Source organism: Canis lupus, chromosome 12, assembly GCF_011100685.1.
Source record: "Canis lupus familiaris isolate Mischka breed German Shepherd chromosome 12, alternate assembly UU_Cfam_GSD_1.0, whole genome shotgun sequence".
NCBI classification, from domain to species: Eukaryota; Metazoa; Chordata; class Mammalia; order Carnivora; family Canidae; genus Canis; species Canis lupus.
This window is the reverse complement of record NC_049233.1, coordinates 15,529,516-15,554,512: the sequence shown is the minus strand read 5'-3', so window position 1 is coordinate 15,554,512 and position 24,997 is coordinate 15,529,516. Positions and strand designations below refer to the sequence as shown.

Here is a 24,997-nt window from a genome sequence, read left to right as displayed (position 1 = left end):
TTACTTCTGTTATTGATTCCTAACTTCAACTTGCTGTGATTAGAGAAGATGCTATGTGTGATATCTACCTTTTAAAATTCAATTAGATGATTTGTCATCTGACTTATGGTCTATCCTGGAAAATGACCTGCATGCATTTAAGCAAAATGCATATACTATAGTTGTTGGCTGGTGTGTTCTGTGTACGTCTGTTAGATCTGGTTGGTTTATTGCCTTACTTATCTCCCATCTCTAGTCTTACCTATCTCCTGTCTGGTTGTTCTATTCATTATTGAGAATGGGGTATTGAAATCTCTAACTACTTTTGTAGAATTGTCTACTTCTCCTTACAAGTTTTTGCTTCATGTATTTTGATGGTCTATTATTAGGGGCATAGATGTTTACAACTTATGTATTGCTATATTTAACCTTTGATTAACTCATCATCTCCTTCTTTGTGTTCTGTGATTTTTTTTCATTTAAAATCTATTTTGTCTAAATAGATTTAGTATAGCTACTTCTGCTCTTTTTTGGTTACTATTTTCATGGAATACTTTTCATCATTTTAATTTCAATTTGTCTTTTTAAAATTTAAATTCAATTTGTCAGCATATAGTGTAACATTCAGTGCTCATTACATCACTTGCCCTCCCTAATGCCTGTCACCCAGTCACCCTATCCTCCCACCTGCCTCTCCTTCAGCAACCCTCAGTTTATTTCCCAGTTAGGAGTCTCTCATGGTTTGTCTTTCTCTCTGATTTTTTCCCCATTCATTTTCCCCTCCTTCTCTTATGAGCCCTTGTGCTATTATATTCCACATATGAGTGAAACCATATGATATTGTCTTTCTCCAATTGACTTATTTCCCTCAGCATAATACCCACCAGTTCCATCCATGTCATGTCAATGTAAATGGTAGGTATCATTCTTTCTGATGGCTGAGTAGTATGCCATTATATATATATCATATATGTATAATATATATATTATATATACCATATCTTCTTTATCCATTCTTCTGTTAAAGGATATCTTGGATCCTTCCATAGTGTGGCTATTGTGGACATTGCTGCTATGAACATTGGGGTGCAAACACCCCTTCATTTCACTACATCTGTATCTTTGGGGTAAATACCCAGTAGTGAAATTGCTAAGTCATAGGGTAGCTCTATTTTTAACTTCTTGAGGAATCTTCATACTGTTTTCCAGAGTGATTACACTATCTTGCATTCCTACCAACTGTGTAAGAGGGTTTCCCTTTTTCCACATCCTCGCCAACATTTGTTGTTTCCTATCTTGTTAATTTTAGCCATTCTCATCAGTGTAAAGTGGTATCTCATTGTGGTTTTGATTTGTATTTCCCTGATGACAAATGATGTGGAGCATTTTTTTTTCATGTGCTTGTTGGCCATTTGTAGGTCTTCTTTGGAGAAATGTCTGTTCAAATTTTCTGTCCATTTCTTGACTGGATTGTTTGTTTTTGGGGCATTGAGTTTGATAAGTTTTTTATAGATCTTGGATACTAATATATCCCTTAATCTGATATATCAGTTGTTTTTATAGATCTAAGGTGAGTCTCTTGTCGACAGCATATGATTGGATCATGTTTTTGTTTTTTTTAAATCCGTTTTGCAAATTGAAGAGTTTAATCCATTTATTATTTTAAGTTAATACTGATAAGGTAATTACTGATAAGGAGGGACTTCCTTCTGTCATTTTGCAGTCAAATGCTTTACCTCAGAGTTACAGTCCCCTTACTTCTGTCATTTTGCCATCTGTTTTCTATATGCCTTATAGCATTTTATCCCTTATATACTGCATTTCTTTGTTAGTTGATTTAATTGACTGTGTTTAATTGATTTTTTGTAGTGAAATGTTTAAATTTTTTCTCACTTCCTTTTGTGTATATTCTATACCTATTTTCTTTGTGGTTGCCATGGAGACTCAAGGCTACAATGTGAAAATACTCATTTGAACTTATACTGACTTAACTTGAATAACATACAAAACAGAAATTCTGCTCCTTTATAAGAGCTCTGTTCCTGGGTGCCTAGGTGGCTCTCATAAATAAATAAATAAATAAAATCTTAAAAGAATAAAAGAGCTCTGTTCCCATCTTTTTTTGGTTGTTGGTGTCACTAAATTACACTTTTATACATTATATAACCAAAAATATAAATTAGTAATTCTTTTAAGGGCATTTAGTCTCTCAAATTATGTAGAAAACAAAATGTGGAGTCACAAACTAAAGTTACAATAATACTAGCTTTTATATTAGCGATTGTTATTTTCAGAAAATATTAATCTTAAATCATGTAGAAAACAAAAAGTAGAGCTACAAACCATTGTTTCCATAATGCTAGCTTTTATAACTGCTGATGTAGTTACCCTAATTTAGGTCCTTCTTTCTTCATGCAGCTTTGAGTCATTGTCTAGTGTTCATTTCATCCTGCAAGTGTTTCTGGAACATTTCTTGCAAGGCAGGTCTAGTAGTAGCAAGCTTCCTCCCAACTTTTGTTTATTTGGGGATATCTTAATTTCTCCCTCACTTTTGAAGTACAATTTTGCCAATTAGAAGTCTTGGTGGGCAGTATTTTCTTTCAGCACCCTGAATTTATAGGCCCAATACTTTCTGGCCTCCAAAGTTTCTGATGAGAAATTTGCTGACATTCATACGGAGGAATACTTGTAAATGACAAATTGCCTCTCTCTTGCTGCTTTCAGGATTCTCACTTTGTCTTTGGTCTTTGAAAATTTGATTATAATGTGGCTCAGTATGGGTCTCTGAGTTCATTTTACTAGGAGATATTTCAGTTTCTTTGATGTTTATATTCATCTTTCATCAAACTTGGGAAGTTTTCAGCCCATATTTCTTCAAACAGTCCTTCTTCTCTCTTCTGTCACTCTTCTCCTTGTGGAATTCCCACAATGCATATGTTGATCTGTCTGATGGTGTCCCCAGGGCCTTGAGCCCATGCTTACTTTTCTTCAATCCCGTTTCTTTCTGTTCCCCAAACTCAATAATTTCCATTGTCCTATCTTCAAATTCACTAATTCTTTCTTTTGTCTTTTCAAATATGCCTTTGGATCCCTCTAATAAATTTTTCACTTCAGTAATTATACTTTTCAGCTCCAGAATTTCTTTTTGGTTTCTTTTTAAATCTCTTTATTGATATTTCCATTGTGTTCATCTATCACTTTATTGACCTTCTCCACATCTTTAGTTTTTTGAGCATCTTTTAAATAATTGTTTTGAAGTATTTGTCCTGTAGATTTGTTTTGTTGTCAGGTATTATTCAGAGACAGTTTCTGTTATTTATTTTTTCTTTGAATGAACTATCCTTTCCTGTTTCTTTGTGTGTCTTATAATTTTTTTGTTGGAAACTGGACATTTGAAACTAATAATGTAGTAATTCTGGAAATTAGATTCTCCCTCCTCCTCAGATTTTGATTTTTTAAATTGCTTTTATTTATTGTGTTTTTTGATAGTTGTAAACCATCTCTATCTCAAAGATTAGCCTGAGATGTAAACTTAGGTCTTTTCTGAGCCTGTGCCTTTCCTTGGGCATGTGTGGTCACTTTGAAATTCCCCCTCTCTATGTAGTTACTTTTGAACTAGTCTTTACTTCCAAAAGGGGAAAAATTAAAAAATTAAGAAGGGGGGAAGGGCACCCAGGTCCCCTGGAAGTCACTTCTGCTGCAGGGTAAGAACTTGCAACAATGGGAGAGGGTATAGCATCAATTGTTGCCTACCTCCTTGAACCTCTGTGATGAGGACACAGATCCCTGATATTTGGAGGACGGAGTCCTTTTTGTCTACCCTAGCTTCTACAAGGCGTGTACCAGCTGCTCCAGGAACATGGGTATAACTGGGGATGTGGGATGGTTGGCTCCTACTGGGCTTAGAGCTGAAATTGACTGAAATTAACCACAGTTTAAGCCCTCCTCTGGAAGTTGCAAGCCTTCAATAGACTCCAGAGTTCCAAAATAGTTAGACAGATTCAGCTAGTGCAATTGTTGTCTAGGTGAGGAGTTAGATTCCAGGTGCTTCCTATTCCACCATTTTCCCAGAACCCTCCCAGGTCTGTATTTTTAACATGATCCACATATGAAGTATCTTTTTTCCCATAGAAATTTGTGCTTTTTTCTAGATTACTGTGTATTAGTGTTTTGAAAACTGGAATGTGAAGAAGGTATCAGAATTTTTGTGAAACTAGAATGTTAAGATGGTACTCTGCTAAGAGGAGCCACCAAAAGAAATTTGCCAAATTGTTCCTCATATCATAAAAGGAAATGTTAGACTATCCAATTTACTGTTTCCTTCTGGACAATTCAATGGGGACAAATAGCTCTAAAGCAAATGGGTAAAACATATTTTTTAAGCATTGTAAAAGAAATATGTAATTATAGTGGAAATACAGAAGAGTAGAAGGAAAAAATATTCATAATTCCTTGCACCAGAAAAAACTGCCACTAATGGTTAAAAGCCAGGGTATGGTAATGAAGGAATTTTGACTAAAGGAACATTGACCCTTGATTAATTTAATTTTATTAAGATTTTATTATAGTACATTTTTCGTATTATTTTAAACCCTCAATATAGCAAGTATTTTTGCATGTTATGATAAACAGTTGATATAATTGAAAAGTTTTTTTCCCCCTTCCTATGTTTAGTTATTTAGGTCTTTACCCATAGCCTCTCTTTAAAATAAAGTACATAAAAACTATCTTTGTGTATAAAGGATTTTCCATCCAAGCAACAGCCCTGTGACCTTGGACAAGTCCATTCACCTCTATGATGTAAGTTCTCCTAACTAAAATGAACTGGTTAAATTAGACAGGCTATAAGGTCACTTTCAATTTTTAAATTCAATAATTCTTAGGCATGCATGGCCTAGTGTGTGACCCCTCTTCAACCCTCATTATTTGATTCTGCACTCTTTTTACACACCCACCTCTCTTTTCTGTTTTCTTCTTGACCGAGACCAGTCCATGCTATAGTTCCTGAGTGATAAGCTGTCTCCTGGGACTGTTATGAGACAGCAATATCCCATGCCAAGCCCTTCCCCAGAAGCCTGTAAACAATATATCTGACCTTCCCAGGATACAGTCTTCTCACAGACCCTGGACATTGACTTCTTTTGATAACCTCTGCCTGGTGGAGATAAAAATGAAAGATTGTGCTTGACGGCTCACATGATTAGTTTGGTAACAACTTCATCTAAATCTCAGATATGCCTTCCAGATCCTTCCTGGATTACTGGGAATTCTACTTGGTAAATGCCAGGGCCAATTGCACATGTGTTAAATCCCAAAATAGCAATTCCTAGGCATGTTTGATCCTGATGCAGGAGAGCAGTTTCTAACAGCTCTCTGAAAGTTATAGAAAGGGAATTGATAATAAATTCAATAGAGGAAACTGCATGTATTTTTAAAGATTTTATTTATTCAGGAGAGACAGAGAGAGAGAGAGAAGCAGAGGCAGAGAGAGAAGTAGGCTCCTTGTGGGGAGCCTGATGCGGGACTTGATCCCAATATCCCCGGATCATGTCCTGAGCTGAAGCTGGACACTCAACCACTGAGCCACCCAGGTGTCCCAGGAACCTCTCATTGATGACTGGGATAGCTATACAAAGTGCTAAAGCAATTCTGAATTGTTTGAGGAGGTAAAGAAAGAGATCAGCAAGGGTCATTCTGAGCATTGGTCAGTAAGTTTCAAGGTGCAGTGTGATTGAAGAGAAGGAAAGAGAAATGACTAATCCACCTGGACAATTTATGAAGTCAGAATTCTAAGGGGAGATGAGGCTCACTAAAGACACAGGCACAGCTCCAAGGGTTGCAGTCCATATCTTTATTAGGTGTTTAACGATCATGAGCAGGCAACATCAGAGTAGAGCTATCCTTTCAAAGGAAAGGAAGAGGAGATGTGACTTCTTTGAATAATGGGTGATTTGGGCAGACCCAAGACTCATTAAGTTTCATTGTTCACTATGAGGAACTACCTAGGGAAATAATCTGGATAAGTATGTTAGGAAAACAAATATCTGGGCCCCAAGTCAAAATGAAATGGAAATGATATATGATAAAACTGTTATTTTTTAAGCAAGAAAATGACAAACATAAAATTCAGGATGCAGGTTATCTCAGAGCAGGGAAGTAGGAGGATGGGGTAAGGAAAGAGCATATAAAGATGAAGTTATTGACAATATTCCAATTTCTGACATGGGTGAGATGTTCATGGATGTTCATTAGAAAAATATTCCAAATAATCAACCTCAAGAGAATAGACAAAATGAGAGTGACGTGTGTGGAGGATTACTGACACTGTTTCATGAACTGAAGATTACAAATGTTTTAATTTTTTGCGTCTGATTCAAGACAATGAAATAAAATATTTATTGAGCTCCTAGTGGGAACTGAAACTATGCTCAACATTTATTCTGTAAAAACAAGCATCTCTAAACTCTTGGTGAGTTATAGTTACAAAAGTTGTTTCTTGCTTATATTTGGGCCAATAGAGGGTCTTTGCTCAGGGACCTACATTGATAGAATAACCCCCTGAATACTGGTGTTTGCCATATGTTTTGATCTCTTTACCATTCAATCAATTCTCAGCTTTCCCCTGATTTCTATTCTTGACTTCAGTGAATGGAAAGAAAGAAGTTGAGTGGGGCGGTTGTGAGGAATACCAAACACAATACCAAATGAGACGTTAGAGTTAAAGAGATTGAAATGCTACTAGATGTGAGATTTTCAATTTCCAACAATATTTTATTTACATGTATATATACATATCCTCCCCATTTATATTGGAGTTTTAGTTACCAAAGTTCATTCAGTATTTCTAGCTCTGGTCATATTCAATAAATGGATTCTTTTCTATAAAAAAATAAAAAGAAACATTTTATTTGCTTGAGAGAATGAGAGAGACAGAGGGTGAGCATAAGTGGGGGGAGGGGCAGAGGGAAAGGGACAAGCAGACTCCCTGCTGAGCAGGGAGCCCAATGTGGGGCTCCATCCCAGGACCAGGGGATAATGACCTTAGCCAAAGGCAGGCGTTTAATCTGCTGAGCCACCCAGGTACCCCAATAAATAGATTCTTAACAGAGGTTTCCCATCAAATGCAATCAAAATGATCTGCAATTCTTATACACAAAATTTGAACTTACTTGAATAATTCTACTAACTTTTTCTTGACAATCCATAAAATCAATTAATAAGTGGCTGAAGCCAGGATGCACTTGAATTTTTCAGTATTTCAAGCTAATTTTTTTTTTTTTTATTTCAAGCTAATTTAGAGACCTTTGATACAGGTAATCAGAGGATTATTGCTTTTTCTTGAGCGAGATTTATTCTCTGATAAATGTGTATGATTAGGATCTTCTTCTTCTTCTTCTTCTTCTTCTTCTTCTTCTTCTTCTTCTTCTTCTTCTTCTTCTTCTTCTTTTTGGAGAGGAGGAGAAGTAGGGGAGGGGCAGAAGGAGAAGGAGAGAGAGAGAGAATCCTAAGCAAGCTCCATGCTCAATGCAGAGCCTGATGTGGGGCTGGATCTCATGACCCTGAGAGCATGACCTGAGCTGAAATCAAGAGTCTGATGCTTAACCAACTGAGCCACCTGAGCAGGATTTTATTTTTTTAAAAACTTAGCAGGACTCCCTTTCACTCATCCCCTTCATTGATCCATTCAATCCATTGTCACATTCTCATTCTGGTTACCCAACAATGACTACTAATTATTATTCAATCACTCATTCAATAAGCCTTTTCGCTAATACTTTTCTAGAAATTACATTGATAAAACATAAAATTTATAGCAGCAAGGCACTTAGAATGTGCTTAATAGATATTAATGTTGTTACTAAGTACAATTGGGATTGTATTTAGAAATTATCACCATTAACCATTGTTACAATGGATCTTATAAGCTTGCCCACTCCAGTATTGTAACCACTTATCCTAAGTGGCAGAAATTGTGTAATAAAACAAAAAGAGTCACACAGAGTTCAGTCTGGAGTTGAGGAGAATGGGTAGGAAAAGGAAAAAGTCCTATGAGAATTTGTTGAAAATTAAGATCATTGCCTTTCCAATCCCTCTTCCTCGCAAGTTTCTACCTATTATGGGCAGGTGGTGTTCCAGAAAAAATAATCATCCACTGATGTGGATAGAAAAGTCTCTATAAAAGTTTTCACAGAAGGTTTGAGAGAGTGGTTTTCCTGGCTGTCATAATCCTTCCTTCTCTTTTGAAATATCATTCTATCATCCTGCAAATTAGTGGGTCTAAGATGCAAAAGGAAAAATGCTCCTAAACAAGACTTTCAGCTTGTGACGAGAGGAGCAAAATATCTACCATTCCTTTCCCATTTCACAGGCTCCCATCTCAGGGACAAGAGCCTGACATCTTTGGTCTGTCCAGCTCCCCTACCCTGACCTAATTTGCAAACCCCTGGAGTACTCTTCTGCAACTTTCCCATGTGAAGTTATTTATCTTCCTTAATAGTCAACTCAATCTATTTAGGGAGAATGCTCACCCAAACCCTGTTGGTAATCTATTCCAGTGCTGAATTGCTACTGTAATCACAAAGTTTTAAAAATACCTTATATTTCTCATGCAGCTGCAATCACCTTTCACTCTTCTTAAGACCCTTTTATGTCTTCCCACTGCTCTTGAACTAAAGCCTAAAGTCCTTATGATAGCCTTGGAAGCCTGGCATGATCTAGCTTCTGTCTACCTCTCTGGCCTTATTTGAGGCCCCTTGCACATTACGCCTGCTCAGCCCTTCATTCTTAAGGCTCCAATTTATTTCCTCCTCTTGCAACTATGTCCTTCTCTGCCCCATAGGCAATTCCTGTTCTTATTTGGTTTCATCTTGGTAAATCAACAAGAAGCACAATTGCTGGATCTTATGGCAGGAGTATGTTTAGATTTATTAGAAACTGCCTAACTGTTTTCCAAAGTGGCAATAGGGGCAGCCCCCGTGACCCAGTGGTTTGGTGCCGCCTTCAGCCCTGGAGTCTGGGGATCGAGTCCCACATCAGGCTCCCTGCATGGAGCCTGCTTCTCCCTCTGCCTGTGTCTCTGCCCCTCTCTCTCTGCATCTCTCATGAATAATAAAATCTTAAAAAACAAAAACAAAAACGGCTATACCACTGTGCATTTCTGCCAGCAATGAATGAAAATTCCTATTGCTCCACATCCTCCAAACCAGCACTTGGTGTTGTCAGTGTTCTGAACTTGTACCATTCTAGTAGGTGTGTAATGGTATCTTATTGTAGTTTTTAATCTGCATTTTTCCCTGGTGACTATGATGGGGAGCACCCTTCTTCTTTTTTTTTTTAAGATTTTATTTATTTATTCATGATAGACACAGAGAGGCAGAGACGTAGGCAGAGGGAGAAGCAGGCTCCCTATGGGGAGCCCAATACAAGACTTGATCCCAGGACCCTGGGACAATAACCTGAGCCAAAGGCAGACACTCAACCACTGAGCCACCCAGGTGCCCTGGGAGAACTCTTTCATTATATATATATATATAGTATCTGTATATCTTCTTTGGTGAGATGTCTGTTAGGATCTTTGGCCTACTTTTTAATTAGATTGTTTTCTTACTGGTGAGTTTTAAGAAGTCTTTGTATATTTGGGATAGCAGTCCTTTATCAGATGTAATTTTTGCAAACATTTTTTCCCAGTCTGTGGCTTGTCTTATCATTCCCTTGATATTGTCTTTCACAGAGGAAAAGCTTTTAATTTTAATGAGGTCCCTCTCATCAATGATTTCTTTCATGAATCATGCCTTCTGTTGTTCTAAAAAGTCATCCCCAAGTGCTGGGTCATCCAGTTTTTCCCCTATGTTATCTTCTAGCTACCTCTTCCATTTTCAGATGATGAAACTGAGGGGCAGAGAGTTAAATGACTTTCCCAGTCATTTAGTAGCTGAGGAAGGAAAGGCCAAAATGCTTGTGTCCTGAATCTCCATGTAGTACCTTTCCCACAGCTTACCTCCATGTCTTCCTGACCCAGCTGCCTATCCTTGATTTAGTCCACATAATTTTTCTGAACTGAACAGTCCTTTTCTGGGCACATGTCCTTCTAGTGTGAGCCAGCCAAAGTTGGTCCTGCAATGCTGCTTTTTTTTTTTTCCTGCAATGCTTCTTAGCTTCCTCTTCCTTCTCCTTCTCCCCTCCTCCTCTCCTCCCTCTTCCCCCTCCTCCCCCTCATTATCTAGTTCACAAATGGTTCTCAAATGAGAACCATTTCTCCTCCTCCACCTCCTCCACCTCCTCCACCCTCTTCTTCTTCTTCGTCTTCATCTTCTTCTTCTCCTAAAGATTTTACTTACTTATTTGAGAGAGAGAGAGAGAGAGAGAGAGAAAGAGAGAGAGCATGCCTGAGTAGGAGGAGGGGCAGAGGGAGAGGGAATCTCCAGGAGACTCTGCTGAGTGAGGAGCCTAAGATGGGGCTCAATACCAAGACCCTGAGATCATGATCTGAGCTGAAACTATGAATCAGCTGCTTAACCAACTGAGCCACCCAGGTGCCCCAGTCATCCCATCTTCTTAGACTAAAAAGATAGCAGTTGTGGTGAGTGCTGCAGTGTGTTACCTTGGTCCCACGATAACAAAGAATTCTCTTTCCCCAGAGCCTTCAGCTGTCCATCCTCTTCTGAATTATTTAAAAAGGGTCATCTTAATCAAATTGAAGACTTCTTTCCTGAGTCAGCCTGCATCCAATACCTAGTTAATGTGGAGATACAGTACCTGGCCCCTCACCCCCAAACTGCACAATTCTATAGGTTATCTCAGATTCAGAGCTGCCCAAGTTGTTGACTGTTGTCAAGTTGTCAAGACTGCCTTAAAGCTTTCCCTCTTCTCACATGGGTATTAATCTCAAGCACTATCTGTAATGCAGTTCCTGCATGATTTTTTCTGTCTCAGAGCCTGCTTACTGGGAACTCAGTCCATGACAGTTGGTGCCAGGAATGGTTTGAGAAACCAGGTGCTGAGATGAGACTTTGGAGCTGGATCACTTGCTGCTCAGCTGGCAATGAGGACTTCCACCAACCACTTGATAGCACCTGGCATGAGATAGCCATGCACTTATTGACACTTACACCAGAGGTAAACTGGAAAGGTATTCTTATGGAAGATAATTTTTTAGTGGATATAAGAAATAGGGGGAAAGTAACTCTAAGAATAGTAGAACAGAGTAGCTGTTGTTAAGCATAATGGACATTTGTGAACTAGATAATGAAAGACTGTGAGGGATTAATTGGCAATTAAAGGCTACGTTTGCCAGTCAAAGGGATTTCTTGGTAGCATTAAGAGAGGTGCCGATAAGAGGCGCCCCAGCATTATTAAGAAGTTTACTAGTGGCTATGGTGTGTAGGGTAGGGCTGATTATAAGACATACCATTAGAGCTGGGCTCCTTGACAGCAATGGGGATAATAGGATCCCAGAACAATAGATGCAGGTGATTTTATTTAACCCTCAGAAGCCAGCTGGATAGAATTTATCATAATGAAAAGCAAGGACAGAGGAGAAGCCAGGATACTGAACCACAGAGAATGATAGAATTAGTTAACACAATTTTGTATCACTGGGAGTGAAGTAAATGGGCAGACAACAAGGAGTCTAGTCAATTTATATGATCAAAAGCTATCAGGACAGCGTGGGTGGCTCAATGGCTTAGCACCTTCCTTCAGCCCAGGGCATGATCCTAGAGACCCGGAATCGAGTCCCACATCAGGCTCCCTGCATGGAACCTGCTTCTGCCGGTGTCTCTGCCTCTCTCTGTGTCTCTCATGAATAAATAAATAAAATCTTTTAAAAAAAAGCTATCAAAGATGTATGATTAGGGTGCTGAAGGGCAGTTGCCGCAATATAAAGTCATGGCTTCTCACCCAGCTCCAGATATGAGCCAATTTTCAAACCCAGAGCCCACTGACTGAATGAGATGGTATACCCAGGAGGAAAGATTCTATGACACCACAATAAGTCAACAGATAATGATTCCTCCAGTACTTCTCCAAATGAATCTATAAACATTTACTCAGGGAACCATATGTTAGGGAAAAGTGAATACTCAACATTTGAGGATATTGGACACTGGGTCTGAATTGATAACTGATGTACAGAGATTTGAAGCATCTACATGGGCCCTCTATTAGAGAGTTGGGCATATTACATCTGGTGATAAATGGAGCTCAGGCCTCTGTCTGGATTACAGAGTGGAGAAGATATATTTGGTAATGGGCACAATCTTGACATTGGCTTCTTGGCTGGTGAGGTATGTGTTATTGGAGTGGAGAAGACTGGATGGAAGCCACCGAAATTGCACCTCTGCTCTCTTGTCAATGTAGTAAGTCAAAAAGAATATTACATCCTGGAGGAATGAAAGAAATTAGTACCATCCTTGAAATTCTTTCCCATCCTATCTCCTTTTCATTGTTCAGTATGAGCCCTAAAAAAGCCAGATGGATCCTGTAGGATGACTATAGATATTTCAAGCTCAAACTGGTGTCAATTGCGGCTGCTGGCTTTTCAATATTCCTTTTACAGCAGATTACCATAGCCTCAGATTCATAACATGTAGTCCCTGACCCGGGCAATCCAATCTTCTGTTATCTCTATCAGAAAAAGGTATCTGGAAGACTTCAAATTCCTTTGAGACAGAAAACATTTACAATCTTGGTATAAGGCTGTGTTAATTCTCAGAGACCTGGACATTCTATAGAACATCCACTAGTTTACTCTATCAATGGAATCATGCAAATTGGACTAGATGAAAAACTAGTGGCTAGTTCATTGGAGCCCCATATACTTCAGGATATAGAAAAAAAACTAGAAAAAAATTTGAGGGCCCCATATTAGTAAAAATTTTGGGTGTTTAGTAGTCTGGGGTAGGTCAGATCATCTCTGCAGAAAAGGGCAAATTATTTCATCTTGTGCTTCTCAGCACAAAGGAAATTCAACACCCGGTGGACCTCTTGAAGTTCTGGAGGCTGCACATTCCACATTTAGGAATATTGTTGCAGCCCAAATACCTAGGGACACAGAATGTTCCCAGTATTGATTAGGGCCTGGTGCAGGAAAGGGCTCTGCAGTGGATCAAGGCTTGTGTGCATTATTTGACTGTGGAATTTGGCTTAATGACCTAGCAGACCTATGATATTAGAAATATCCCCAGTAGTGGGAAAAGACTTACTGTAGGGATAATACTAAGCCCCAAAGATGAATCACAACACAGACTATAGGATTCTGGAGTAAGACCACATCAACTCTAACAATTATATACCTTTTGAAAAATTGCTTCTGGCATGCTATGAAATTCTGAGCCATGGGAGAGCTGGAGTGATTGGGATCAGTGGAAGCTGATGACCATGGAGTCACAACTGTCCATCATGAGCAGGGTTCTATCAGACCTACCAAGTCATGTGGTTGGACAGATCCAGCAAGCATCTATTGCAAAATGGAAGTAGTACATGAAGAACTAAGCATGAGCAGGGCCAGAGGGCACAAACAACTTATGTAAGCAAGTAGCCCAGACTCTCATGTCATCCATCACTGTTGCAATAGAATCTCTCTCCCAGTTCACACATATGACCATAGATCCCTAACAACCAGCTGGTGTATGGGGAAAAACCCTGAGTTAGATTCTAGGATGGGGTGGCTATATATTCAAGTTTAAGTCACAATTCTAGCAGGGGTAAGTAACCTTGATTATCAAGAGGAAGTATGGCTTCTGTTACACAACAGATGCAAGGAGAACCACATTTTTACCCAAGTAACTCACTTGGGTTCCTCTTGATAATCTCTTGTCCAATGGGAAATGAATGAAGCAACCACATAAAGGCAGGATGACCAGGAGAGATTCCTTGGGGAATGATGATATGGGTAATACATGAGGTGAGCCAGCAAGACTCCAAATGCTAGGCTAGAGTGGGGAGCATCTACAATGGCTGAAGAGGAAGGAGATAATGGGTGTTAGCACTTACCTTGAAACCAGCCACAGTGCCCAGGGCTAACCTTCCTTTCTAAGTTTCCCTTGAGAGAATCTTTCCTCCCACCAAACTGACCCCCCGAACACTAGGAGAGATGCTTCCGGAACTTAAAGTAGTGAACCCAAGCGGGATGAAGGAAAGACTAGTGTAGACTGTGGTGTGTTGCCTAGATCCACTTTCAGCACTGAAGGGCTTCATTCCTCCACCTGCTAAGAGTGCTGTGGGTAGATACCCTCCACTGTCAGGCCTTTATAATATTTGCCTTGGCTCCAGGTAGTTGCCTTTCCCAAGGCCACATGCCTCCTTTCTGCAGCTGTCCACATCCAAAGACTGAAGGGTAGTGTCGTTGAAGAATACTGGTTTCTCAGTGATTGCTGCATCCTCAAAACATGAGAAGTACTTTGCACATGGTAGTTTATTAATACATTTCTGTTTATTTGAACTGGAAGCAAGTAAGGCATGAGTTTCTGAAGGCTTTAAGGTTAATAGCAAAGTAAAGTGCCAAATGGGCTTGAGCTGCCCTTGGGGAAGGATAGGTTGAGGCTAAGGAGGTTATGAGCCTGATTCTGCCCGCCAACAGCCTTCAGATCAATTGCCCACCCCTTCGAAACCTTACAGCTCTTGCAGTACATATCATAAAGTGTAATAATTTAATATTTTATTTTGCTCACTCTTATTTCATTTGTGATCATCTTTGTCCATACAAGCATATCACCTCTTTCAGTATAAGGCCAAATTTTGAAACCTTTCTATATCTGACGGTGTCTGACATGGCACGGAGAACACAGAAGTTGTGTATTTACCAATCAGCTGACCTCTAATCCAGATAGTGAGCAGAGATTTTATTCCCTAATTTCCAGGTGTCGCAGCAAAGTGGGTTTCACTTTAATTTGCTGAGTATCTGTCACATAGGGAGCACTGGGGGAGGAAGGTGCCACAGATGAAGGGGGGAAAACACAACACTATGATTCTCAGGTGGGCATGCTTTTCTTAGTTTCCAGATGCCTCTGAGTTTCACCACAAGGAGTAGTAGATTTCTTTGTTTCTGTTCTAGACCTGGAGTGAATTAACATTCATGTTTTTGTTTGTTTGTTTGTTTAGTTAGCTGAACTGTCTTCCATATTCCTGGAATCAGTAGATCTTGGAAGAACATGTGCAAATGAAAGAAAAAAAAAAGTAAGAAAGACTGCCTCCTCTATTTGCTACCCAGGTTTTTGAAATTGATCCAATGCATAATATTTGGTGGTGGTGGTAAATATCCCAGGTATAGGCAAATAGGGATAACAGGAAATTTTAGGGGAAAACTCTGGAATTCCCTGTGTTTTCTGAGGCAGGTTTTTCATTTATAGTCCATTTAAAACTTGCATCAAAGACAATGGTCTGACAATGTGAGGATTATGCTTTCTTCATTTTGTTTCATATTTTAAGGCCATCCTGGGCCAAATGTCATTTTCCTGTTACGTTTTACTGGTAGGTGCCACTGTAAGATATATGAAAATGAATGAGATATGGCTGTGCCTAAATCTCTAGGCTTATCAGCTAAGGAAATAATATATATGAATGATTAAATGAAATAAATTAGTTTAAGGAAGAAACAATTAGCATCTACATTTCTCTAAATTCCCAGGGCAGGAACAAACCTGGACCCTGGATTTTAAAAGATAAGGTCTTTATCTACATTTTCTTTTGCTATGTACCCCTGAGAAGGCAGGCATTGTTCTTAAATCTCATTTTGCTGTGGTAGAAACTTTGAGATAAAAAATTATTATGGCCTCAAGTCAAACTTCTGCTAGATACTACCTATATAACTCTGGTGGTATGTTCTCCTATTGGCTCAGTGTTCTAATTTATGAAACCAAAACAAAAGAGATGATATTGTAAGGCTGTTGTAAAAATTAAGCAAAGAACTGAAATTGTCCAGCGCAGAGCATGGCACAGAATGGGCGGTTGGGAAATGTGAGCTGCTTATTTTCTACCCCTCTTTTTATGGATGCTATGAAGAATGAATCAGCAATAGTGGTGATGGGATGACAGCTATCTTAGTCAGCTTCACCTGCTATGACAAATAGCATAGACTGAGTGGCTTAAACAACAGATCTTTATTTTTCACAGTTCTGGAGGCTGGGAAGTCCAAGGTCAAAGTGCCAGCAGATTCAGTTCATGGCAAGAACCCCCTTCCTGGTTTCTTGCTGCATCCTTATGTGGCAGAGAGAAATTGAGAGAGAGAGAGAGAGAGAGAGAGAGAGAGAGAGAGAAGGGGTGTTCTGGTCTCGCTACCTCTTCTACAGGACATTAATCTCATTATGGGGTCCCACTCTCTTGACCCTCACCTAAACCTTATTATCTCGCAAAGACCTCACCTCTAAATACCATCATACTAGGGGTTAGGGCTTCAAGATATAAATTTTGAGGGATACATTCAGTCCATAACATCTAAGTGATAGTGATTTAGAATACTACATCTTTCTGCCATTCCCAGCTGCCTGCCTTGTGCTCACTGGTAGGAAAGATTCCAGAGACAGAATACTAAACCTCAAAGACCCTGAGAGATTGTCAGACTCTGAGGAGCACGAATCCCCAAGTTTCTCTAGACAAGGGGTGGAGATGGGAGAGAAAAAGTCTAGTGCACCCACCACATGATAAACAGCCTCATTTCCTGCAAAGGTGGGCGTCCCAGTGCCTGTGGCTGGTGCCTCTACAACTAGAACACAGTCCTCATGTCAGGGAATTGGCAACTGTTGCCAACTCCTCTTGGAATACTTGGATAAGTGGGTCTTGTCTGCACCTCCACACCAGGGCTTCATGGGACTTGTGGTGGCGGCCTTGGTCCTCATCTGTCATGAGGTTGATTACCCCATGGCTCACAGGAAGAGAGGCTTAAAGGAAACAGACTGAGGAAGAGTTTTTGAGATGACAAGGTTTTGGGCTTTGGAAGCGAGAAGACTTGAATGACTCAGGGAAGCTGCCCGCATGTGTGCAGAAAGGAGTGGAGGAGACGGCTGCAAGCCACAAGCACTTGAGGAGATCCAATGCTTTTAAGCGCCTTCCCAGCAGGCAAGATGGAGTTGGGGTACCTGACAACAATAATCTCCTTCCTCTTACAGATTTTCACAGGCTACACAGTGATTTTGAGATGTACATACTGAAGCATGATATTGTTTTCATATCTATCAGACTTTAGTTGTATAAACATGATAAGAATTGGGGGGGGAGGAAACTAGCAATGATGTAATGTAGGCATTCAATAGGGTCCTAGCATCTGGAAGGTCATGCTAAGCAATAAGATGGAAGTAGCTAGTTCAATGGAAAATAATGATGTACAAGTTAAGGATAGAAGGCTGGAGGCAGAAAAATCAAAGAAATTCCAATTCTAAGTTCACCTTGAGATAAATAGTATGATATGTTTGAAAGGCCATGGAAGGGAAAAGAGATATGCTAACTCAGCTTTCCCATTTATTAGGCTTAGTAAACTACTAGAATTCTCTATTTTTCCATCTGTGAAATGAAGTTAACTGTCCTCGACCTGGTTGTTCTGCGGACCCAATGAGAGAAAACATGTACAAGTTAGGATTCTTGGGTGCAGGCAACAGAATCTACTTGGGACCAATTTAGGCTGAAAAAGAACCTACTGGAGAATGGGTAACCTACAGAATCTCCATTAGGGCTATAAAATTGGGCTTAGAGGCTGCACAGTCAGAGATGCCTAATATTGGATAGAAGATCTGGGCTAGAGGCTACTGGAATGGCCCCTCTCTAAGGGCAGGGGCCCTGGAAGCTACTGCTGAAATCTCCCATTGCTGCTGCCTTGGGAGACTGGACCTGGCCACCACCATTCTCACCAAGATGAAATCTGATGGTGTCTGTTCCTTTAGACCACTGGCTTCTTCTTCTTTTTTAAATTCTTGGTTTTAGTTTCTTTCTTTCCTTTCTTTTTAAAAGAGATTTTTATTTATTTATTTGACAATGAAAACAAGCATGCACAAACAGGGGGAGCAGCAGAGGGAGAGGGAGAAGCAGGTTCTCCACAGAGCAGGAAGCCTGACATGGGACTCCATCCCAGGATCCCAGGATTATGACCTGAGCCAAAGGCAGACACTTAACTAACTAAGCCACCCAGGTGCCCTTAGATCACTGGCTTCTAGCAAAAGTCTGACACAGGTGGTTCTCATGGCAACAGCTTGATCACATGCCAGTCCCTAGTCTTTGAAAGAAGCTCTGGTGTCTACAGTGAGGAATTTCCCAATCACAAGAAAGCATGTTGAAAATGCTGAGAGATTGAACAACAACACAGCTACTACATATGTGTAAATCTGCAGCTTATACTTACTTGAGAGGAAGATCTTCACCTTGACAGTGGGGAAAGTAGAAGAGGATGAAGGGGCCTCAATCATGATTTCCACTAACTCACTAAACGTGGGACCCACTAATTAGGAGTGTTGAGTTTGATTCATGTTGGTGGGATGTGTTTAACCTCAGTGTTACTTTTCTTCTCCAGTGAGAGGCTAGTGAATGAGCTCTCAAGGGTAAGCAGAGGCAGCCCTGTGATTAAGTCTGCTAAATAATTCAGCTTGTCTTTTAGAATCAGCCTAGTTCCCACTTTTTCTTCTTTCTGAGAATACTGCAGTATAATCCCTAAGTGGTGCTATGGCATACAAGCCTGGTTATAGAAAAATGCTCATTTGGAATCCAGATCCTTCCCTTGTCACCAGCACCTGGTTTCCAGAAGAAAGAAAGAAAAGAAATAGAGAATGAAAGGCCCAACACCAACTTGTGGCACCTTCTCGGTGAAAGCAAATATAGATAGTTTTCTTCTCCCTCTTTCTTTCATTACCATATAAATAAAGAGGCTACTAAGATTTCACAAGTTGGCCTGGCTTTGAAGCAAGCAGAGAGACAAGCCCAACTCCCATGGGCATATCTGAATGAGGTTTTTTTTGTTTGTTTATTTTTTTTTCTCATCACTGTTGACTGAGACAATCAATGGCTTTGGTTCCTACTTAACCTCTACTTTTCCTCTACCAACTCTCTGAAATTTCAATTCAGATTCAGTCCCAGTGCCTTGTTCGAAAATTCATGGGTCAGCATAATTTTGCTTTAGGATTTAGATCCAAAGTACAGTTTGTGTGGTCGGTGTTGCCACCATACCTTCAGATCTGGACTCTGTCTTGGCACGAAGCTGGCATTTGACACATGTCTAGAGCAAGTGACAAAGAAGCAGTGTGACCCAACACTGCAATTCCCAGATGCTGGGCTCTCAGGGTACAGAGAACTGGGTCACTCTTCCTGAGTTTGATGCTTTGAGGGCACCTTGAATTTGTTTGGGGCCCTGGCAGGTGAGGGTAATGGCTGAAATTGGGGAAAGGGATAGAGAGGAGGAAGCTCTATCGGGTATGTGAAAAAAAGCAGCATGTTACAGGCCTGTGACAAACATCCACACCCCTCAGTCAGACAGACCCAAACATGCTGGCTGGCAGCACCACCTCCTATTTCTCCCAGGTACCCCATAGAGTGCATCTTTCTTCCCTGATTTTCCTGATTATCTCTTCCCTGACTACCATGCTCCTACCACACTCTTTGAAACACAGTTTTGGCTGCTAATTGTTAAAAAACACATAAAAAGTGATTGATTCATGCTCCCCTGGGGTAAAACTCTGCCTTGGTAGGGCCCCTCTTGTGGGATTTCCTTTATTGAGGATGGTGAGAGCCTCCCCCAGTTCTTTGACATTCTTATAAGTACAAAGAGACAGGAAGTCTCTCTTTATACTCCTTCTGTCTTCTATTCTCCAGGGGAGCAGAGAAAGCACATGCTGTTACTCATGGGCCCTTGGGGCAAGGTTCTGTTGGACTATTTTTAAGTTAGGACAATAACATCCGTGAACAGAGCAGTAGCTGCTGTTGACCGCAGATCCATGGTAGTGACATGGGTTCCTGTCCAAGAAGCGGCTTCTAGGACTACGTTCATGGTTGAAGGAGAAGAGAGGCCGAGGCAATGGTAAAGGTAGGTATAGAGGCCTTTCATCAGTCCCCTTGAGAACCTCTGGCATCGAGTGCTGCTTCTCAAACTTTGGAGAGTACCACACTCAGCTGGATGGATGGCTTGTTCTGACATAGATTGTGCCCTGGGCCTCATTAGGCCAAATTTCTGATTCACTAGGTCTTGGGTGGGGTCTAAGAATTTGCATTTCTAACAAACTCCTGTTAAACCAGCTGATGTTTTCTGGTTTGAGGACCACACTTAGAACCACTGGCCTGGTACATTGTTCCCTCAACCTGCTGGTGGCTACAAAGTGTTATGGAACCACTGTGGGGTTTGGAACCATAGAGGCATTATTCAAAGCTTGTTCCTATTCCTTCTTGCCTGTATGACCTTGAGCAAGTTTTTGAAACTTGTTGGGAATTAGTTTCCTCATTCATGTGAATACACCAACCTATGAGGTCATTTATACAAAGCCCCTCTGCACAGGGCTTGGCAATCGGTAGGTGTTTACAAAATACTGTTCTTCCTCACCAAACCCTCCTTTTCTCTTACTGCCTTACTAATACAGTTGAGAAGTCATGCTAAGGGCAAGACTGATGCTGGACTGGAGGGCACTCACCCCAACCAGGCCAACCATAGAGCTGGAAACAGTAGGCAGGAGGCAGGAAGTTGGCCTCTACCTGCCCTACCCCCGTACACCTCAGACTGGGGCCTGCTCGGCTTTCAAGGGGTAGGGAGTGACAAGCTAGTGCCCTGGGGAAGTTGAACTTGATACATGATCTAGTCTCAGTATTCACCAACCTGTGGGCATGCGCCCGTGCCACTGGGCATTCTCAGAGCTCTGTGGGGGAAGGGGAGGCAAGGCACAGCCTTGCCTGCTTTCCCCTGTCTTACCACAGGATTTCCACCCACTGGACTTAGTGACTTTTCTTTTAGCCTCTCAAGGGGTTTCTAGCACTTTCATGATGGGTCTTTGCACACATCATTCCCTCTGCCTCTTAGGCTCTTTCCTTACCTTCCGTCCAACAAGCTCCTACTTTGCACTATCCTCAGATTTCAACTCTGTTGCTGTTTCCTCAGGGATGTCTGACTTTTAGACTATGCCTGAATAGCAAAAGCTCTCTTAGAACTGTGTACAGCTTTTTTATTAAATTTTGAGTAATAGCAGTGTCTCTATTGCACTATACTGCTATGTGAGGGTAAAGTTCATGCCTATTTTTTCCTAATATCTGTATGGTAGAGATTTATCATGCATTATGGCCATCCAGTATTTTTGGACCACCTTCTTAAATTTGGCCAGTTTTCTTCATTATGAGTTTCTTTAAGAAAGAATCCAGAACTTATGTCTTCCCTTACAACTAGAGTCCAGGCAGGTTACCCAGGTTCTCCCAGTCACACTAACCTATGTGAGATTGATCATGAAGCACTAGGTGAAGAGCCAAGTAGAGGAGGCATCCATCATTGGCCAGGATGCTCTCAGGGTATTAGGCTTTCAGAGGATAGCAGTGATGAAGCTTCTGGCACCAGATGGCCAGCAATACTGGGACAACCTGTTGTGCTTATGCCCATTGTGGGGCAGTGGGGTCTGCCTGGAGTTGGCCTGTGGTTGGACCAGGAATTGTTCACAGGGCAGTAGCCTCCAAACCAAATTCTCTGGCCCTCCACATTCTGGGAGATAGCTAAAACACATTAATAGTTCAACACTTCTGACTAAACTGGATAGAATGGGTTTGTAACTAAGAATCTATGCAATCAATTACACTATACCTCTCTGGTGCTTAGCATAGTACACAGCATATGGCAGGTATTCTGTGATATTTGTTGAGTGGGATAATTTAGTAAGTCTTTACTATGATTAAGCATTATGCCCATAGGAAGTTATGTGGGTTTATCCTCACAAACTTATTAATATCACTACTTATGTATAATGCATAATCTCTTAAGATATTTGCTGTCACTCCTTGGGAGGATTAAATTTATCTGCTTCATTGATATAGGCTTAGCCATGTCTTGCTTTGGCCAGTGAAATCTGAGCAGAAGTGATGTGTATTGCTTCTGAACAGAAGCTTTAAGAGCCAGCATGTGATCCTCTGTCTCCTTTTCCTCTCCCTCTCTGCTAAGAGTCAGGCAATACTCCAAAAAGAGGCTGCTTTGTTAGCTGGGGTCCTGGAAAGAATCTGACATAGAGCCAGATGAATCTGACCTGCAGTAAACGTACAACATATTGGAACTGCAAGCCATGGAGATGTTGGTGGTGTTTGTTTCCATGGCGTAACCTAGTCTGTCCTCTAACGGATACACTCATTTACAGATGAAGACACTAAGATCAAAAGATATCGAGACAGGATTTGAATCTGGGTATTTTTACCTCAGATCCCATTACATCTTAACCATATGCTAATCCTGCCTGGCTTAATCAAGAAGACAAAAGAAAAAAAAATAATCACCAATTATGTATATAATCATAAATGAGAAATTAGAAACAACTACACACTCTGAACATATTTAAAACATTATTAAGCAGCATCTTGCAAGATGATTTGGAAGTGTAACTGGAGACTTGGGTGAATGGATATTTTTCTAAGTAACAAAATTAACCTTAGAAGTCATAAAGACACAAAACAACAACCACCACAAAAGAAACTGAAAAGATGATTGTTCCCACCCACTTCCCTGACTCCTACACCTGCTGGCCACTGCTTAAAATATTTTTTAGGCCTAGATTGCTTCATGGGTGAATTGTTTCAATTTCTTAAGTAACTGATAATTCCCTGCTATTTAAACCATTCCAGAGCTTTCATACAAAGCTTTCACGTTTTTTTTTTTTTTTAGAAAGCCAAAGTAACATTGTACCAAGACCTTACAAAATAGCACTAAAAAAGAAATGTAGCATTCAATCTTACTTAAGAATAAGGATGACAAATCCTTAAATTAATTATTAAAAATACATAATTCAGCAAAAGAATAAAATACAGCAAGCAGAATTCATTTTTGAAGAGTAAAGATAGCTTAGTACTTGATGTATATTATGATCATACACTATCCTAATGTAGATCAAAGGGAAAATGATGTTCATCTCAGTTAATGGCCAAAAAAAGGCCTTTAATGAATTTCAATAATTAGTTTTTTTCAAGATCTATTTATTTATTTTAGAGGAGGGGTATGGGAGGAGGGGCAACGGAAGAGGGAGAGAGAGAGACTCTCAAGCAGACTCCCCACTTAGGTCGGAGCCCAACACAGAGTTTGATCACAGGACCCTGAGATCATGACCTAAGCCCAAATCAAGAGTCAGACATTTAACCGACTGAGTCACCCAGGCGCCCCAATAATTAGTTCTGATTTTAGAACATAGATGAACAACTCAAAACACATAAGAAAACTACAATAGATGGATACTTTCTTTACCAAATGATAAAAAAGATATTTCAAACTCTAGTCAGCATCAGGTTTAGAGTGAAAACACTAGAAACTTTAAAAGCCTTGGCTTTGCACTCTCACACCGTTGTGAGGCACTGTTTGTTGTGCACAGTCTATTATTGTTAGATAAGAATATGAATAAGAGATATAAATATTACATTAATAAAACAAAGAGAATAAATTAAAAGACTATTAAAACAAGAGATCTCAAAAATTAATGCTTTTATAGAAGTAATAAGGTCACACACACACACACACACACACACACACACACAGAACTTCTGTTTCTTCCTAAAGTGCAATAGGAGGGACTGAATTTACCATCCCAACTGATATAACCAAACACTGATGCATGCAATATAGGAAACAACAGCTTTGAAACAGTGGACATCAGGTAACAAAGGACATTGATTCCTGAGAGAGACAGAAAACAAATATTATGAGTCCTATGATTGCTCCAGTTTCTGCCATTAGAGAGTTCCAGGTTATGATGGAGGAAAGGGAACCAGGGAGAGCTTAGCTGACTGCCTGAGTTGAGATTGTTTCTGCAAACAGAAATAATTCAAGGAATAGAAGAAAACTTTACAAATGTGTAATTAAAATCTTCAAAGAGTTAACAGAAGTTTCTGTATCCATAGAATGAGGTCAACATTCTAGGGGAATAAGGCCAACATTTCCATTCAAAGACAGGAAAGAATTCTTGGAAGTTTAAAATATGAGAGAAGGAAAATGAAGGGAGATTGGAGGATAAAGTTGGAGAAATCTTCTTGGATATGGGGGGGAAAAAGACCAAAAAAATCCCCCAACAACCCTGAAAAATAGAGGAAAAAAAAAAGAAACTTAGAGAATCGATCTAGTAGATAATAAGGTTCCAGAAATAGAAACAAACAAACAAAAACTGAAAGGAAGGAGAAAAGTACTAAAATGATACAAGTTTGAAGGGGAGAGAGGGAAAAAATAACACAAGTAAACATCTTACAACACCAGAAATTGAGTTTTCTGATAGAAAGAATCCACCCAGGACCTTGTACAATGAACGGAAAAAGACTCATACCAATGAGCTTCATCATGAAGTAACCATAAACTGAGAATAAAGAGAAAAATCCTCAAAGTTTCCAGGAGGGAAAAATAGACCATTCATAGCACAAGAAAAAGAATGACATTGTCTTCTCAATGTAAATGGGAAGGAAAAAAGACAATGAAGAAACATATTTGTAATTCCAAGGAAATTATCATCATCATTACTATTATTTTGTGTGGAGGAGGAGCTGAATTATATACCAGCCAAACCAGCAAAACAAGGGCAAGAGTAGAATAAAAATACATGTTAACACTGGCAGTGTCTCAAAAAATTTCTTTCTTGTAAACTCTTTTTCAAATGCTACTGTAGAATGCTCATTTCAAGAATGAGGAATTAAATGACCAGAAGGAAGCATGGGATCAGAATAGAGATGGAAGGGAGTCCCATACTGGCAATGGAGCAAGCTATTCTCAGTGGAGGAAAAGGAAGGATGGCTCAGGTGGGATTTCTTTGGGGAAAAAAGAATTGAATTGATAGATTCTCTGAGGGAAGTGACCACGTGGAAAGAGCTCAGAGGCATTTTATAATTCTTTTGGAGGGCTTGA

The 24,997-nt window shown here is 40.0% G+C and overlaps 1 protein-coding gene across 1 annotated transcript in view; it reads left to right on the top strand.

Moving 5' to 3' along the window:
* Positions 1-19,780: 19,780 nt before the first annotated feature.
* ADGRF1 (adhesion G protein-coupled receptor F1) overlaps positions 19,781-24,997 on the top strand; it is a 133,984-nt gene continuing 128,767 nt past the window's right edge. The window contains exon 1 of the transcript XR_005367801.1: positions 19,781-19,975. The gene's annotated coding sequence lies outside the window, so the exon portion shown is untranslated. The remainder of the gene's footprint in view (positions 19,976-24,997) is intronic.